This window comes from Jaculus jaculus, unplaced genomic scaffold (assembly GCF_020740685.1).
Source record: "Jaculus jaculus isolate mJacJac1 unplaced genomic scaffold, mJacJac1.mat.Y.cur mat_scaffold_56_1_539194_arrow_ctg1, whole genome shotgun sequence".
NCBI classification, from domain to species: domain Eukaryota; kingdom Metazoa; phylum Chordata; class Mammalia; order Rodentia; family Dipodidae; genus Jaculus; species Jaculus jaculus.
Window position 1 is genome coordinate 303,592 of NW_025423504.1, and position 17,425 is coordinate 321,016.

General features: G+C 38.6%; 1 non-coding gene across 1 annotated transcript; it reads right to left on the reverse strand.

The window, feature by feature from the left end:
• Positions 1-15,343: 15,343 nt before the first annotated feature.
• On the reverse strand, positions 15,344-15,488 carry LOC123457462. Its single transcript, XR_006635021.1, has one exon. It is a non-coding gene; the product is annotated as a small nucleolar RNA SNORA48 (small nucleolar RNA).
• Positions 15,489-17,425: the final 1,937 nt, after the last annotated feature.

The following is a 17,425-nucleotide window of genomic DNA, read 5'->3' on the forward strand; positions in this document are numbered from 1 at the left end:
TCATATTTTTCATTTTAAACAGAGATTAGAATTATGGTAGCTCCAGAACTATAAAAAAGATGGCGATAAAAGCCCTGCATATATTGGCAACCCTATTCTGAGGACCTTCCATGACTGCTCTGAGCTACAGTCAGCATACAGACTCAATTAGTGTGAGGAGGGATGACAGCTCAGCACGGAGAGTAGAACTATTCACAGTAAAAAGTAATAATAATAATAAAAAAAATCAAAACAAAACCACCTCAGCCCAGCATGCTCAGTATGGATCGCAGAGCTCACTGTCATTCAGTTACCAGAAAAAGGCATTCTCTAGCATGTGGGTGGCTTTCTCTGTGAGGAACGGTGATTGGTTTAGTAAGAGTAATATGGGAATTTTCGCTAGTTTCTGAGAAATTATTCCCCCATTCATGGGTACTGGTCAACTGGTCAGATCTACCCAAGTGTCATGATTTAAATATGAAGTGCTTTTCCCCAAGTCCCATGTGTGAGGCTTAGAGACCAGAGGGAGGTGGTATTAGAGGGTGATTGGATCATGAGGATTGAAACTTAAGTGATGGATTAATTAATCCATGAGCTCATAGCTGAATGGGCTATTAGGGGTTGGGGGGCCGATGAGAAGAAGTGGGTTACGGGAGGCCTGCATGTGGTCTTGTCCTTAGCCCCTTCCTGTTTCTGCCTCTTTCTTTCTAGATGCCTTGAAGTAAGCAGCTCTCCTCTGCCATGCCAGTCCCCTGTTCTTTTGCCTTGCCAAAGGCTTTCAAGTAATGGCACCAGGTAACCACGACTCACTGAACCCATGGCCAACCGAAGTCCTTTTAAGCTGTCAGGTAAGTTGTCCCAGCAGTGCACAGTGACTGACTCAGAGAGCATGTCATCTGATGCTATCAACACTGGCTCGGATCCGCTGACGTGTTTCAAAAGAGCACCTATCATAAATTCATCCCTAAGCAAATAAAATAAAATAAAATAAAAATCTACTTAATTTAATTTTCCAAACTTTTTTTTTCATACAGTCTCAATATGTAGGCAAGGCTGGCTTAGAACTTGCTATGTAGCTCAGGCTGGCCTTGGACTCTTTCTTGATACTTTCTGCCTTGGTTTATCAAGTATTGGGGATATAGGGGTGAAAACCATACTTGGTAGAAGAGAACTTTAAAAAATATATATGAGAGAAAGAGATAGATGATAGTAGAGAGAGGGAGGGAGAGAAAGAGAGAAAAGGTGCTCCAGAGATTCCAGCGAATGCAAACACCAGATGCATGCACCATGATGTACATCTGTCTTACGTGGGCTCTGGGGAATTGAACCTAAGTTCTTAGGCCTCACAGGCAGTGCCTTAACTGCTAAGCCATTTCTCCAGCCTAGAAGAAAACTTTTTAAGTGAACACTTATTCATTTACATCTACCATATTCATTCTGTAATTATTTAGGGTATTTTCTATGATGTCTGTTGCAGTCAGGCTTGCATTGCCGGCAGAATTCACATAATCAAAAGCAACCGGGCTGGAGAGATGGCTTAGCAGTTAAGCACTTGCCTGTGAAGCCTAAGGACCCCGGTTCGAGGCTCGGTTCCCCAGGTCCCACGTTAGCCAGATGCACAAGGGGGCGCACGCGTCTGGAGTTCGTTTGCAGAGGCTGGAAGCCCTGGCGCGCCCATTCTCTCTCTCTCCCTCTATCTGACTTTCTCTCTGTGTCTGTCGCTCTCAAATAAATAAATTTAAAAAAAATTTAAAAAAAAAGCAACCTGTGGGGGAAAATGGTTTATTATGGCTTACAGACTAGAGAGGAAGCTCCAGAATGGAAGGGGGAAAAGATAACATGATCAGAGGGTGGACATCACTCCCTCATCAACATCAGGTGAGCAACAGGAACAGGAGAGTGTGCCAAGCACTGGAAGGGGAAACTGGCTTCAATTCCCACAAGCCAGTCTCCAACAGCACACTGCCTCCAGGAGGCTTTAGTTTCCAATTGCCATTAGCTAAGGAGACTAGCATTTGGAATACCTAAGTTTATGGCAGACGCCTGAATCAAACCACCACAATGTCTAAAATTTTTAGAGAGATGGAGGGAAGAAGTGGGGGAGGGGTAGAGAAAGAGAGAATTGGCAATCAGGGCATCTAGCCACTGCAAAAAAAAAAAAAAAAAAAAAAACCTCTAGAAGCATATGTCACCATGTGTATCTGGCTTACATGGGGCCTGAAGAATCAAACCTGGGTCCTTAGGCTTTGCAGGCAAGCACCTAAACCATTAAGCCATATCTCCAGCCTTAATTTTTTAAATAAAATTTTAATTGTTCTTTATTTATTTAAGAGAGAGAGAAAGAGGCAGGGAAAGAAAGAGAGAGAGAGAGAGAGAGATAGAATGGACATGCCTGGGCCTCCAGCCACTGCAAGCAAACTCCAGACACGTGCACCCCTTGTGCATCTGGCTTATGTGTGTCCTGGGTAATCGAACTTGGGTCCTTTGGCTTTGCAGACAAGTGTCTTAACCACTAAGCCATCTCTCCAGCACTATAGCCTTAATTTTTTATAAACATGAGATAAAGTATTCAAAAGTGTTTCCATAATACATAGAAGGCACCTTAAATTTATAGCATTATTTATTAGTTTATTATTAGTTTGATCCCATTTTCATCAGTTAGAGTGAAAGGAATTATTTCATTTTTGCTATATTTGTTAAGATTTCTTTGTGTCCTAATATATGGTATATTTTAGAGACTGTTCCACGTGTTGCTGAAAGAATGTGTATTCTGCAGCATTTGAGTGAAATGTCCTGTATATATCTGTTAGGTCCATTTGTTCTCATTTCATCCAGATGCATCTCTGTATATTTTTTTTGCTGGGATGGCCTGTCTATTGATGAGAACGGGGTGTTGAAGTCACCCACTACAACTGTGTTTGGTGTTATCTGTCACCTTAGTTCTAATAGTGTTTGTTTGATGAAATTGGGAGCCCCCATGTTAGGTGCATATATGTTTACAATTGTAATGCCCTCCTGTTAGAGTGTTCCTTTAATCAATATAAAGTGACCTTTATTATCTTTCCTAACTAATGTTGGTTGAATTCTATCCTGTCAGATATTAGGGTAATGACCCATGCTTGTTTCCTAGGCCTGTTTACTTGAAATACCATTTTCCATCTTTTCAACCTAAGATACTGTCCATCATTTGTTGAAAGGTGAGTGTCATGGAGGCAACTAATGGAAGGATTCTGCCTTCTAACTAAGTCTGCAAACCTGTGTCTTTTGGTTGGGACATTGAAATCATTGATATTAGGAGTTATTATTGAAAGGTATGTACTTATTTTTGCCATTTTTATTGTTTTGTAGTTCTTCCAGTTTTACTTTTTCTCTCTTGTATTAACTAGTATTGGAGTATGGTTTGCTTTTCCCAGGCTTCTTATATGTGTGTGTGTGTGTGTGTATGTTTTCTCTTTATTATGGAGGATCCTGTCATGTATTTTCTTTAGAGGTGACTTTGTCTTCACATATTCCTTTAGCCTGCTTTTGTTGTGGAATGTCCTAATTCTGTTTGAAAGGATAGGTTTGCAAGATAAAGTAACCTTTGTTGACAGTTGTTTTCTTTGAGAACTTGGAATATATCAGTTCAAGCCCTTCTGACATTTGAAGACTGTTTTGAATAATCTACTGTTACCCTGATGGACTTGCCTTTGTATGTGACTTGGTTTTTCTCTCTAACTGCTTTCTCTCTCTCTCTCTCCATATATATGTACATACATATATATGTATGTACACACACACACACAAACACACATAATTTTTTGTGTTTTGTAGTTTAATTATATGACAGTGAGAAGTTCTTTCCTGATCTTGTCTGTTTCATGTTCTATAGGATTCCTATATCTATATTAGCACCACTTCTACTAATAGGGGAAGGCTTTCTTCTATGATTTTGTTGAAAATACCTGTTATGCCCTTGGAGTGAATTTCTTCTCCTTCTACTATTCCCTGAATTCTAATCTTTCATCTCTTAATATTACCCTGAATGTCTTGAAATTCCCATGCATGCCTTCTTATTAGTTTGTCCTTCTCTCTTTTGCATGTTTTAGGTCTGCCATGTAGTCTTCTGGTTTAGATATGCTGTCCTCTCCTTGATCCATTCTACTGGTGAGACTTTCTACAGATTTTTCAATTTGACTTACTCTGTTTCTCCTTTCTAGTATTTCTTCTTGTTATTTTTATTATTTATATTTCCTTACCATATTTTGAATTTACCTGCTTAATCCATTAACTCAATTTCTTATGTTTTCTTGGGATATCTTCAGATGTTGGTTTTCTTCTTTGATTCCTTTGAGCATAGATAAAATCATTTTTTAAAAAAAAATCCTTGTCAGACATTTCATCTAAATAAGTCTCACTGCAGGTTATTTCTGGTGAACTTATAATGTTTGATGGGATTATATTTTATTGAAATTTTGTGTTTCTTGTATTATAATGTATAGGTTCTTGCATCTTGAGTTAATTTGATGCTTGGGTTTTCTAATTATCTGAAGTGCTTGTTGCCATGTAAATTTGACTGTATAAATCTTTAGGGTATGAGTTTAAGGTGTCAAGAGTAGCTCTTATACTCCAAGGTAAAGAGCAGAAGTGACCCTAGGTTTTGGGTTTGTCTGATATTCAAGTATTGTAGTATATTCGGTGAAGCAACTTACTGGAAAATTTGAAAATTCAACTGAGCAATATAGACATTCAGTGGAAACCACCAGAGTCCTTATACAAGTGTGGGTATCAAACTAAACAGTTGATCTAGTAGAGCCAAAGTCGGTAAGGGTGTGTGTTGCTCCACACCCTTAATCCCATCAACTAGGACACTGAGATTTCTAGACTGAAATGGGTTCCAAGTCAGCCTGGGTCCAGTCAGTCTCTGCCCCCAATAGCGAGAGAAGAAAAAGACAAAGACCCTGAAAAACCAGGAAACATCAGAGGCAACAATAGGCAACACCAAAATATAGCCTTTGGAGAAGGATAAAGACTGCCAAGAATGTACCATTCAAATGTGATATATAACCTTTTCCGACATGAAAAGAAAAATAAGAACTTCCACTGCAAGCCTGTGTATCTGGCTTTGTATAAGTAGGCCCTACTACGTTTTGGGATGGCTTCCAATCTCACAAATGCTGAGTGCCCGCTATGACCCCTCTCAGTGCTGAGTGGCTGGGCGTGAATGAGTTCCCCAGACGCTCATGGCCCTGATTGCTGGAGGATGGGAGACTTTTCAGGGTGTCAGATTTGAGTCACACCAGAGCCGCCCAGCCGGTTTCATCTGTGTCCTCCTTTAGCAGCTCCTCAGCTGGTCTCTGATGGTCACTTTCAGGTTTCTTCGTTTCTTCGCTTTGTGAGGAGACTGATGTGAGTGAAAAATCGACCCTGTTTCTGCTCCTGCAGCTCTGTGCTGCTGGCTGGGCTGGTGCCTTGTCAGCATTCTGGCGATTTTCCCCCTTTGTGGAAAATCTTGGTCTCTCCTGCTTCTCTGTGGTGGTTGATAATAACTCATACTCTCACTTTTCAGTAGAAGAGTGTATTTTGCTGTGTTTCTATTTATTTCTCTCCCTAGGCTGCTTTGGTGTGGCTGCTATGCTGCCCCCTTACCCTGATCAGCTGATTCTTAATGGCATGATCACTTTCTCTCTTTTTTTCACCCTGTATTTTATTGAATTCAAAACATGAATTTATTCATTTTCGTGCAAAAGAAACTGGTCTTCGTGTAGAGAAGGGATTTATTCTTGTAACAAATGGCCCTGAAGGCTAGATTTCAATGGTTATCATGCATGTTTAGGAATTCTTGCAAAATGAGAGCAATATATTCTACAAATGATTTCCAAATGTGGGCAGGTTTATGAATACTACATCTAACCATTGGTGATGTTCATATTAATTACAGTGTCAACGTATAGCTACTTAAATCACCATATATTACATTTTACTTGGTAGTTTTCTATTTTGAAGTAAATATCCTTCCTTCCCCAGCCCCCAGGTTTCAAACATTTGTGTTCATGACCCTTATGATATATTTATGATATAGTTATGAATTGCAGGCATGTAAGACATGCTCAATGTTATATATGGAGGAAAGGTGGAGAGTATGCAATTCAATGAGTTGAGACCCCCAAAATCAATTTTTGTTGGTCCATGTTGCCTCACAAAGCCCATGGGAAAATGCCATTGTGCATATCTCAGCATTCTGTGTTGATTGGACTTGAAAAGATGCACAGTGGTGCTATTTGAGTCAGTAGTGACTATTTTCTGATCTAATAGCAAAGAACATTCTGCTATATACAGCAGTTAATCTCTTTTATTTTTAAATTAGTTTTCTATTCAGCAAATACACGCAGTTTGGTACCATTATTAGGCTCATCCATGACCTACCCCTTCCCCATTGGCCCCTCCTTGTTGAGGTATATGGGTCGTGCATTGTGGAGTTAGTCCACAGTTATTGGTACGGTAAATGTCTCTGCATATCATGACCCAACATGTGACTCTGACATTCTTTCCGCCCCCTCTTCCACAAAGTTTTCCTGAGCCATGTTGGGTTCATTTTTGGTCTGCTTCAGTGCTGAGGTGTTGGGGGCCTCTGAGGCCCTGGCTCTCTGATTTGGTAGGAGTTGATTTTTCTCTGTGTTGGTCTCCTTCCCCCTTGTGCTAGTATCCGGTTCATCAGGAAAACAGCATCCTTTCTTGTTTCACCAATTTTCCTTAGTTTCAGCCCAGGCCCTTTTGAGGTATGATGGGGTGGCTCTCTCCTTAGGATCTGCATCTATCTGAAAAAGAGAAGCAGATTCTCCAACGGAGAGTAAGTTAGCACCAGGACAAATGAGATAACCCTTACTTTTTTTATAGAGAGTTTAATATGTGTAGGTCCTCTTGTAGCCCATGATTAGTGGTAGCTTGATATTGGAGAGTGGGCTTATGTTTGGATATGGTTCTGACTTGTTTCCCAGCTCCAGCTATGGGTCTCATACCACTGAGGGGATCAGTTAGCCAAATCAAGAGCAGTTGGTTCCCCACCATGGCTGTGTGCCACTATTGCACTTGTGTGGGCATCACAACAGGTTATTTGTTGCTAAGTAGGTTAGACCGTGAGTTGCTTGGACAGATATTGGTTATTTCCCCCAGTCACCCATGTAGCACCTTCTGGCACTAGACACACTGACCTATGTAGTACATAGAAGTGTAGTAAACATGTAAGTTGAAGGTCTCAAAATTAGGATTATTACATGGAAGTCATTGTCGAATAATGGGTAGTTTAAAATTTTGTGCTGGAGAATCATTAGTTGCTTCTTTAAGTGAAGAAATCAAAGAAAGTTTGCCTTGAGTATAAAATGAAAAGAAGCATGAGTACGAAGAACTTCTGGCTCTGAATGACAGTGCCACCTCATGGTTGGATGAAAATTTTACTTTTATAGAAAGGCAAAAAGCTCATGTTGCATAGGGTTTGTTTATTCTCCTTTTCAACACAGGGTGATCATCTGCCAGACACAAAAATCATGGGGCTGAATAGCTGACAGTAAGACTTTCTTGGGGACTGTTCTGAAAACAAACTACATCTTGGCTCATAAGGTTGATGATGTATCAAGGGCTATCACATTTTCTAACTACTTAGAAGGAGAAGTAGGATGTCAGAGTTAGTCTACCTAAATCAATATGTCTTGCAAGGGACATAGTGTCTAGGATGTCATTGGCAATGCCATTTCCCCCCAGTAACAGGTCTCTGGATGAAAAAGACTGTACACTGAAGAGGTGCCTATCATGGCCTAAAGAGATACCAACTTTATAAAAAGTGTACAGAACTGTCCAGAAGACATTGAAAGTTGGGCCATGGGTTATTTAGTCTTGCTCTGTGGCTAGGATAGCCCATCATATCTTCCATTATCTGATCAAAAATGTCATCAGTTTAAGTTACTTCTCTTTGCTAAGTCATCTCCTTATAAAGATTTATCATCTTGGGCATTCTGACCTTGTGTTGCATTACAGACATAGACATTTCAGAAACTAGAAAGCTAATAAATTGCCCCTTCACCTATATTTTAGTCAAGTATGCGTCTGTTCTTGTTGGTCCATCACTGTTCTCCTGACCACTTCTGAAGTGGAGTTACTGTTGGATGTTAAAACTTCCCTGTATGTTCACCAATGTAAACATAATCTCCTGAGACTTTTAGCATGTTCCCTATTGATGTCACTGCCCAACTTATAATGCACATCGAAAGAAAAATACTTAATTAAAAATAAGTTTAAGGGCCGGAGAGATGGCTTAGCGGTTAAGCGCTTGCCTGTGAAGCCTAAGGACCCCGGTTCGAGGCTCGGTTCCCCAGGTCCCATGTTAGCCAGGTGCACAAGGGGGCGCACGCGTCTGGAATTCGTTTGCAGAGGCTGGAAGCCCTGGCGCGCCCATTCTCTCTCTCTCCCTCTATCTGTCTTTCTCTCTGTGTCTGTTGCTCTCAAATAAATAAATAAATTAATTAATTAAAAAAAATAAGTTTAGTACCAAACAAGATCTGGTTTAGCTGAAAATCCAGTACATTGACTACAGGGAATAATCATATAGACAGAAAGAAGACACTAGTGGATTATAAGAGCACCTAACAAGAATGGAGAAGTCAGATTACTTTCAGAAAACAAATACCAGGAAGGTAATATTTTTACTCAGTTATTTATTGGGAAAGGTGGTTGGCTTTATATTATACAAAGCAGGGTACTGCACAAAATGGGAAAGCTCAGATGAATGAGCATTCATATCAGTGCTGAGCTTGAGGGGTGGTGATACAGCTGGAGGAAGCTCAACCTGATGAAATAGGGACTACAGATTGTCCAAATCTACTTAGCCCTGGGCCAAGGCATGCACAAAATACTTAACTCATGCCTTCAGATTGAATTACTTTTAAAAGTATATGGTAGGTCAGAGTTTCATCTCACTAGTAGCACAGAAGTGTTCATAAAAACAAAGTGATTATTGTGACATACCAATTCATTAAATGAAAAAGCCCAACAGGACTTTCGTGCAACTATTACATAAAAGGCATGCATTTCTTTGTACTCTTGTGTGGAATCTGGGTTGGTACAATATTTTCAGAGGATGATTTCTTTAAAATATATTATTGGGCTGGAGAGATGGCTTAGTGGTTAAGGCACTTGCCTATGAAGCCTCTGGACCAGATTCAATTCCCTAGCACCCACATAAGCCAGAAGCACAAAGTGGCACAAGTGTCTGGAGTTTATTTACAGTGGCTAGTGCCCCTGGCAGACCCATTTTCTCTCTATCTGCTTTTCTCTGTCTATCAAATAAATACATAAAAATATGACATTTATTTTTATTTAATTGAAAGACAGAAAGAGAGAGAATTAATATGAATATGGGCATGTGCAGTTCTGTTTGCTGCTGCAAATGAACAAGATATTTGCTCCTTTGTGCATCTGGATTTACATGGATACTGGAGAATTGAACTGTGGCCAGCAGGCTTTGAAAGCAAGCACCTTTAACTGCTGAGCTATCTCCGAAGTCAGAGGATACCTTTTGAAACATGTAAAATGTAACAAGGAACTTTATCTTAAAAATTTTAAGATAATGAGCATAGATATTTGCAAATATGCATAGGATATCTCAAAACATTACTTAAATATATAATAGAGAAAAAAGAAATGAATTATGGTATTCATCATCAGGATATTACACAGCTATTAGTATATTTGCAAAAGTGGAATACTTTATAGCAAGTGTTGAGCACACAAGTCTTCTTTATGTGAATGTTATTAAAGACTACTTCTATAATCTAGAATGGCATTCCTACTAATGGAATATAAATTCCTAAAAGTGGGATCACTAATGAGTAAAAGGACCATAAAGAATTCCACAGAAATAAATCTCATTCTAGGCTCCCTTACTGGAATCAGGCAAGTGACACACATATGGGCAAGGACTAGAGATGTGTCCCCATTTGGGCAACAGTTTTGTTAAAGTCCTGTTTAACTCTTTTTTCATGGTAGGGTCTCACTCTTGCCCAGGCTGACCTGAACTCATTCTGTAGCTGTAGACTGGCCTCAAACTCACAGCAATCCTCCTACCTTATCATCCCAAGTGCTAATTATAAAGGTGTGTACCACCATTCCAGGTTTCCTTTTATCAAGGATTATCAACAAAAAAGTAGATGAATATGTCTGAAAAGAACATATCTATATTCATGAAATGTACATCACAGATAGTTATCCATGGTGACATCTTAGTTGTCTTGGTAAGCTTTAAAATCAAAATGGTGTCAGATCCATTTTTGTAGTGTTTTCATACAGGTTAAACTTGAACTGATTCTCACTGATTCATTCCCGCTATAACATGCCTGGCATCCTCTCCCCCTGGTTCGTCTACCTATTAGAAGAAGTGCTTTACATCTAAGCAGAATCTGTGAACAATGCATATTTGCAGTCAGAATCCAAAGTTTCTTTACAATGGCTGGATGACAATTTACCTTCTTGAGTTCTTTACTTTATCTGAATGTCTGCTGAATAAATGAATTGTTTTCAATTGGTTCAACTTCCTTTTACTCTTTTGACTGTTCTACCAAGGTGACTTGGACTAAAAAGAGGGTATAATGTCGGTGTACCTTGGTGTAAGCTTGTTATAAACACTAGACCCTATGTTATGTTCTTTCTCTCTATGACAAAACTTGACAACTTACAAGATGTAACTGGATGAAAATAAATACATTATAGTTAAACTATAATAAGAATTTTCCCCTTGGGTTTCAATAAGACATTATGCCTAGGAACTAAGATTCTCACCTAAAATATATAACATAGTATGGAGGCACTGCCATTATGAACTTGTCTAATCTAAGCTAATCTTGTGAGAGGGATTTTTATTCCTCTACTTTTATCTTAACATGCTATTATCAAAGATATACAAATATACAAAAAATATAGAAATATCCAAAAGTATTCAAAAGAAGCACAATAAACCCTCTGCATGATGCCTCAATTTTCCATAATTATGAGTGTTATTCTTAGTCTATCAATTCCCACCTTCACATTTTTGGGTGGAAACACGGTAGTGTATGTTAAAGTAAATCCAAAATAGTGTACTATTTAGCAGTTAGAAAGCATGTTGTTACCCTGAAATATTTTGGTAGTCATCTCAAATAGAGAATGAAAATCAACAATAATGTAACTGTAATATTTTTCAGGCCTGAAATATCATCAGCAATTTCTTAATGTCATTTCCATGGTCCATGTTTGATTTTTACTGTCTAAAGAGGTAGATGCATTTCTACAGCAGGATTGTCTTAACATGATACAAACAAGGAGCACATATAACATTTGGTTGGTAGGGATGTTAAGTCTTTGTCACTGACAGTCCACTATTCTTCCCCTCGTGGCCATTTATTTAGTGAAGAAAGGAAATTATTTATTCTTGAAGCTTTTTTTTTTTTTTCACCTTTAGGATCTGGCTCAATTTTGACTCATGGTATCATTCAACATGGCTGCTTCTCACTAATCATTTGTGTAGACAGGTATAGAGAACTGATTCTGCTTAGACAAAATTTCCTTTAATAAAAAAACATATTACTGAGATGGGTGTGCTTATGCATACCTTTAACATCAGCACTAGGGATGCTCATGTAAGAGGATTACTGTGAGTTCGAGGCCGGCCTGGGCTACAGAGTGAGTTCAGGTCAGCCTGGGCAAGCCTAAGACCCTGTCTAACACCAACACATCACCATCAACACCACCACAGACAACATTCATACTACTGATGTTGCCATATAATTCCTCTTACATTATAGTAGAGTATGGTTCTATCATTGTCAGTGATGTTAAGATCAGTTGGTCCAAGAACATGGGCCAGTCTGACTCACTATGAAAGTCTTCATAACCTTTCACTTAATGGTTCTATTAAAATTATGCTTGTTTCTTGAATCAATTATTTCACTAGAGGTATTAAAATGGTAATTTTAAAAATATGATTATTATTCTTGAATTTATTAGCTCTGGTCTTCTACAATAAATAACTCGTTCTAGTCAACTACTTGGTAACTTAAATATAGCTGATATTAGTTATAAAGTGGTCTGATTTCTCTGTATTTAACAATTTTGCTTCAGGGGTGAACAAAAATGGATAATATGAGTATAGAGTATTTATATATTTAATGTATTTTAACCCACAGTAAGGGCTTTCCTATTTTTATGGTGAAAATTTTCAGCTTTGGATAGCAAATGGTCCAGCAGTGAAACATAGATGTCCTAGGGTCATCATGTCCAGTTCCTGTCCCTGATGTGAAATTAGGCATAGCCTGGATTCATTTGAATGATAGATGAAGTCAATAATACAAACACTGTAAGTGTTCTCTGCTGCTCATTTGCAAATTCTTCTGAGTGTTTCTAGAATGTAGAAAAGAAAATGATACTTTTGAAAAGAAAAATTAATGTGAATAACTGTTGATTACGATCAACCTAATTAGAACTTATGGTTCTTAACATTTGTATTTTATATTTGCATATATTTTCTCTAACTTAAGCCTCAACAAGTTAATGAAAAGTACTTTGCTGTTTTATCATAAATATATATTCACTTCAGAATAATAAGGTAACATTGCTACTAACAACAAGGTGTATTAATGTAGCTCAAATTTCATCATGGTCTTTTTGATGTTATAATTTATTCTGCAATGAATTATCAGAGCACTGTGTTCTAAGGCTAAAAAATGACTCTATATGTAACCTTGATTGTATGTGACCACAATTATCATGTGCCCATGATTCTTATAGGACCACAGTCTCAGCTTGATACTTACTCATTTTCTTCAGTTAATTTTTTTGTTTTTTAGGTCTTGCTCTATAATTAAACTATTTTAAAATTGTGATGCTCAGCGTTTATGTTAGTGTGTGGGTCTGAACTTGGGTCCTCATGCTAACATAGCAAGCACTTTACCTACTGATCTAGCTCCCCAGCCTCCTCCTCTTCTTGTAAAGCCAACCATCCCAATGGATTATGGCCTCATTTAACCTTAACTACTTCCAAGAAGCTCCACCTTCAAATACCACTGTTGGGTTAAGTCTCTACCTCTTGATACCTCACAGTGGCATTATTTTTCAGCATGAGTTTTGGTGGGGACATCCAAAGTATATTAGTGGGTCAGTATTTAGCCTATGACTAGAGTGTCACATCAGTGAAATATTTTCCTGAAAACCATTTTTCATAATGCACTCATACCCCATGTTCTAACATCTTCCTCTCTTCCTCTGTTTATATCTCTTTCCATCTCCTTTCTTTGCTCTGTCCTTTCTCTCTCCATCCTCCTTCCCTTTTTCTCTGTCTCTCTAGCTTTTTCTTACCTCCTGCATGTGATACACTAAGTAGGTGTTCTTTGTCTTTCTCTTTCACTAGGTCAACTCCATGAAGATAGGGATTATTATCCATTTTGTGCACTGCTATCATCCTGAATCATAGAATAGTGCCTAACCTATGCCTCCTCGATTACATGTAGACTGATGAGGAGTATGTAGGTTTAGGATGGAGTTTGGAGCCAGGTGGCAGGGAGTCCTAGGGCTCAGCCAAGCTTGCTGCTGCATACTCCACAGGTTGTGTGTTTCATACCTGGGTGGTGTTATAGGGAGGTGGTGAAGCTAGTGAGAGGTCCCTGGACCACAAGAAAATGCTGAGTATCACAGCACATCTCTCAAATCCCAGCACTGGGGACACTGGGATGGAGGAGCCCAAGGGCTTGATGGGTAGTTAGTGTAGCTGAACTGGGCTCAGTGAGAGAACCTGTTTCCAAAACTAAGACGAAGAGTGATTGAGGAATATACCCAACATCAACCTTTGGCCTCCACATGCATATGTACACATGTGCACACACACACACACACACACACACACACACACACACACACACACACCAGCAGACTAGAGAACTGAGCCAAGATTTTCTGCCTCACCCTGTGCTGCCCTTCATTACATCATGGCCTAGCCAGAGGGCCCTTCTGAGATGCAGCCATCCGATCTTGAACTTCCCATATTTCAGACCTTCAAACTGAATAAACCACTGCTCTTTAAAAACATAAATAAATAAAATAGCCGGGCGTGGTGGCGCACGCCTTTAATCCCAGCACTCGGGAGGCAGAGGTAGGAGGATCACCAAAAGTTCGAAGCCACCCTGAGACTCCATGGCGAATTCCAGGTCAGCCTGAGCCAGAGTGAGACCCTACCTTGAAAAACCAAAAAAAAAAAAAAATAAATAAATAAAAATAAATAAATAAATAAAATAAAATAAAATTGTGATAGTAATTCAAGGTCAAAACTTAAAACATTATCACTCAGAAATACACATTGTCTTTCTTATCTCAGAGTGCTAGTTTCCCCTCTAATCCTTGGGTAACCATTTCCATTAGATTAGACATATCTTTCTACTGTTCCTTTCTGAAAGCACCAGCACCCATATCTCTTCTTGCTTACTGCATAAAGTTAGGTAACCCACACCCATTTTAAACCTTGATTTTTATCCACTATAACTCTACTACAGTGTGACAATTTTCTTTTTCTATTTGAGAGTTGGATAGTAACATATTTTATAGTTTCATGACAAGTTTTCTTACCAATTCCTTATTGAAGAACGAGTTTCGAAAAAATCTTTTCACAGTGTTTTAATAAGGAAGAACATGCATTTCTTATTTCTGTGTTTCATTATCCATATGGAAGTCAGTAAATGAATTAGAACATAGTTCACATGCTTACTGTTTAAATTCTTGAGCTAAGCTGAGAGCAACACATGGCTGAATAGGAGCCACTGTCTACTCAGCTAAGGCTCCTAAGAACCATTGTCTACACAGCAAGACATGTAGATACAATTACAAACTCAGCTAAGATGCCTAAAGACCCTAGTCTACATAGCTGAGGCTCCTAATGATCACTGTCTACTCAACTGAGGTACATAAATATCTTGGGATAATGGCTGAATTTACATTCAATAAGCAGTGGTCTAAAATAAGTTGAGAAGATGCTGGAATTGTTTGCATCGAGGTAACTTTTGCATCCTTCAAGTTCTAACCTGAAATAGTCAAGTAGTGCTATTTATTATTTTATTTTCCTTTTGGGGTTTTTGAGGTAGGGTCTCACTCTAGCCCAGACTGACCTGGAATTCACTATGTAGTCTCAGGGTGGCCTCAAACTCATGGTGATCCTCCTACATCTGTCTCTCGCGTGCTGGAGTTAAAGGTGTATGCCACCATGCCCAGCCAAGTAGTGCTATTTATTGAGATAAATATAGTTGACATTTCAATAAAAATTACTATTTTCATAAGTTTTAATCTCAAGTTTTTTCCCCTCTCCCCTTCTGTTTCTTGGGACTGTGCCCTGTACATGAAACAGCTTTGGCCACCAAGGTGGGCATCAAGCTGGGATGAACAAAGGCCTTCCATTTGTCTTGCCCCTGACTTAATTTAAAAAAACCACCACTAATGAGGTGTTTCTTTGCCCATGGTCAGGGGGTCTTATCTCAAGTTTTGGTACTCACAAATTATAATTGTGTAGTCTTGTGCAAGTCTTTTTTTCTTTTTAACAGGGGAGAACACCCCTCTCAGGATGTGACCTTCACAGCTGCCACATGCAATATCACCATTACTAGAGGAACACATTTTTCTATATTAATTGCAGGCATAGCCAGAGTGCCACAAAGCAGCCACAGATCTATCAGTGTTAGAGTGAAACTCCTCTAGATTTTAATTATGCAAGTACCAAGCATTTGAAATGTGTGATTCTTTGTCCAGCTAATGTATTAATAGTAACATCTATCAATAGATAGTATTTAAAATTTCACATTTATGAATGTTACTATAGCAGAGAAAAATTAAAATGTATACTGACTTCAGTGTAAATATGAAATCATCATTTTGGGGCATAGGTCCTCATTAGTTTTGCTAGTATTACTTCACTATCATGAATTTTTAACCAGCAGAGTTTATTTCTGACTTTAGGGTGATGTCTCCTTTGTATCTGCTGCTGGATTTCTTGGCTGTTTTGTAAACATAGTCTCTCATTTGGATTTGCAGAGTACATCTTTAGTATTAAATGCCAGAGGTAAACTCACAAACAGGACTCACCTCTAAAGCATGTAGTGTTTGTAGGTTTAAATTTGAAAGTATAACCAGTGCCTAATACAATTACATGTATTATCATAGAAGCCAGTCAAATGCTTATTAGAAAAGCACTGTAGAAATTATAAAGGATAGAAGGAGAAAAATTAGAGAAAACAGAATATTATCTTTGTCTTCTTAAAAATTCACTTCAGAGCTAACAAGGTGACAGGGAAGATTGGAGAAAGCTAGTTTTCTGACTTACCATATGAAAATGAACCAACAGAGCGATCATCTTTTAATGCTGAAACCATTCTTTGTGACAGTGATATTTAAATTAGAAATTGGAAGATGCATAGATTTACATTTTCAGCTTTCTAATAGAATGTCCACAAGTGCAAGTGTCAGGCATGACCTTATCATCTTAGGAAGCATGCCAACAATATATTATAAATATACTACATTATTTTAAATTCAGTATCTTAAGTTATATAAGACATTTAAAATTTCTATTCCAATTTTAAGATAAAGAGACACATGATTTTAGACTCATTATATTTTATATACTCACATTAATGCATACAAAGCACCTTATAATTAAATGTCAGCTTCAGGGTACATAATAAAGACAATAAAGTTACTTGAAGTAGGGTGTCACAGCACAGACCTGTAATCCTAGCTATTTGGAGTCTGAGGCATAAGAACCATAAGTTCAAAGCCAGCCTGGCCTACAGGATGTGCTCAAGGATAGTTTGAGTAAATTACTGAGACCCTGTCTCAAAATATAAATATGCCCTGGGATGCAAATCTGAACCTCACACTTGACCAGTAAGAGCTTTATTAATAAATCTATTTCACCCTGTCTCACAATCCTAATATTTTAGGCATGTTCATATAGTCCATGCATCTGGAGAGCTCCGGAACACATACGAAAAACTCTTCTTAGCTGGAACAGGGTCTGTCCAGTAGTCTTCTGGAATCTTGTTACAAGTATGGAGTCAAGAAGGAAGTTGAGGCCCTTGACCGAAGTGTCTCTCACAGCAACCCCATGGATGGGGTCCAGCACTTCAAATTAAGCTGCTTACCACATCATAGTAATTAAAAGGACAATTTCAGTGTGATTATTCCATAATATTTTAGTTAGTGAAAAGCTCTCACCTCTCCTGAATCCTCCCTGACATTGAAGACCACACACAATGCCATGCTTTCTTGATGCCTTCCCTTGTTTCTTCTTTCATGACTCACCTGTCCCTAGCCTACTCTGCCTGGCCATGATAGTAGTTTCTGTTTGAGTGGCAGCTTCATCTACCCCATTAGAGGGGACGTAGTCTATGCTACTCCAAAGCTTACTGGA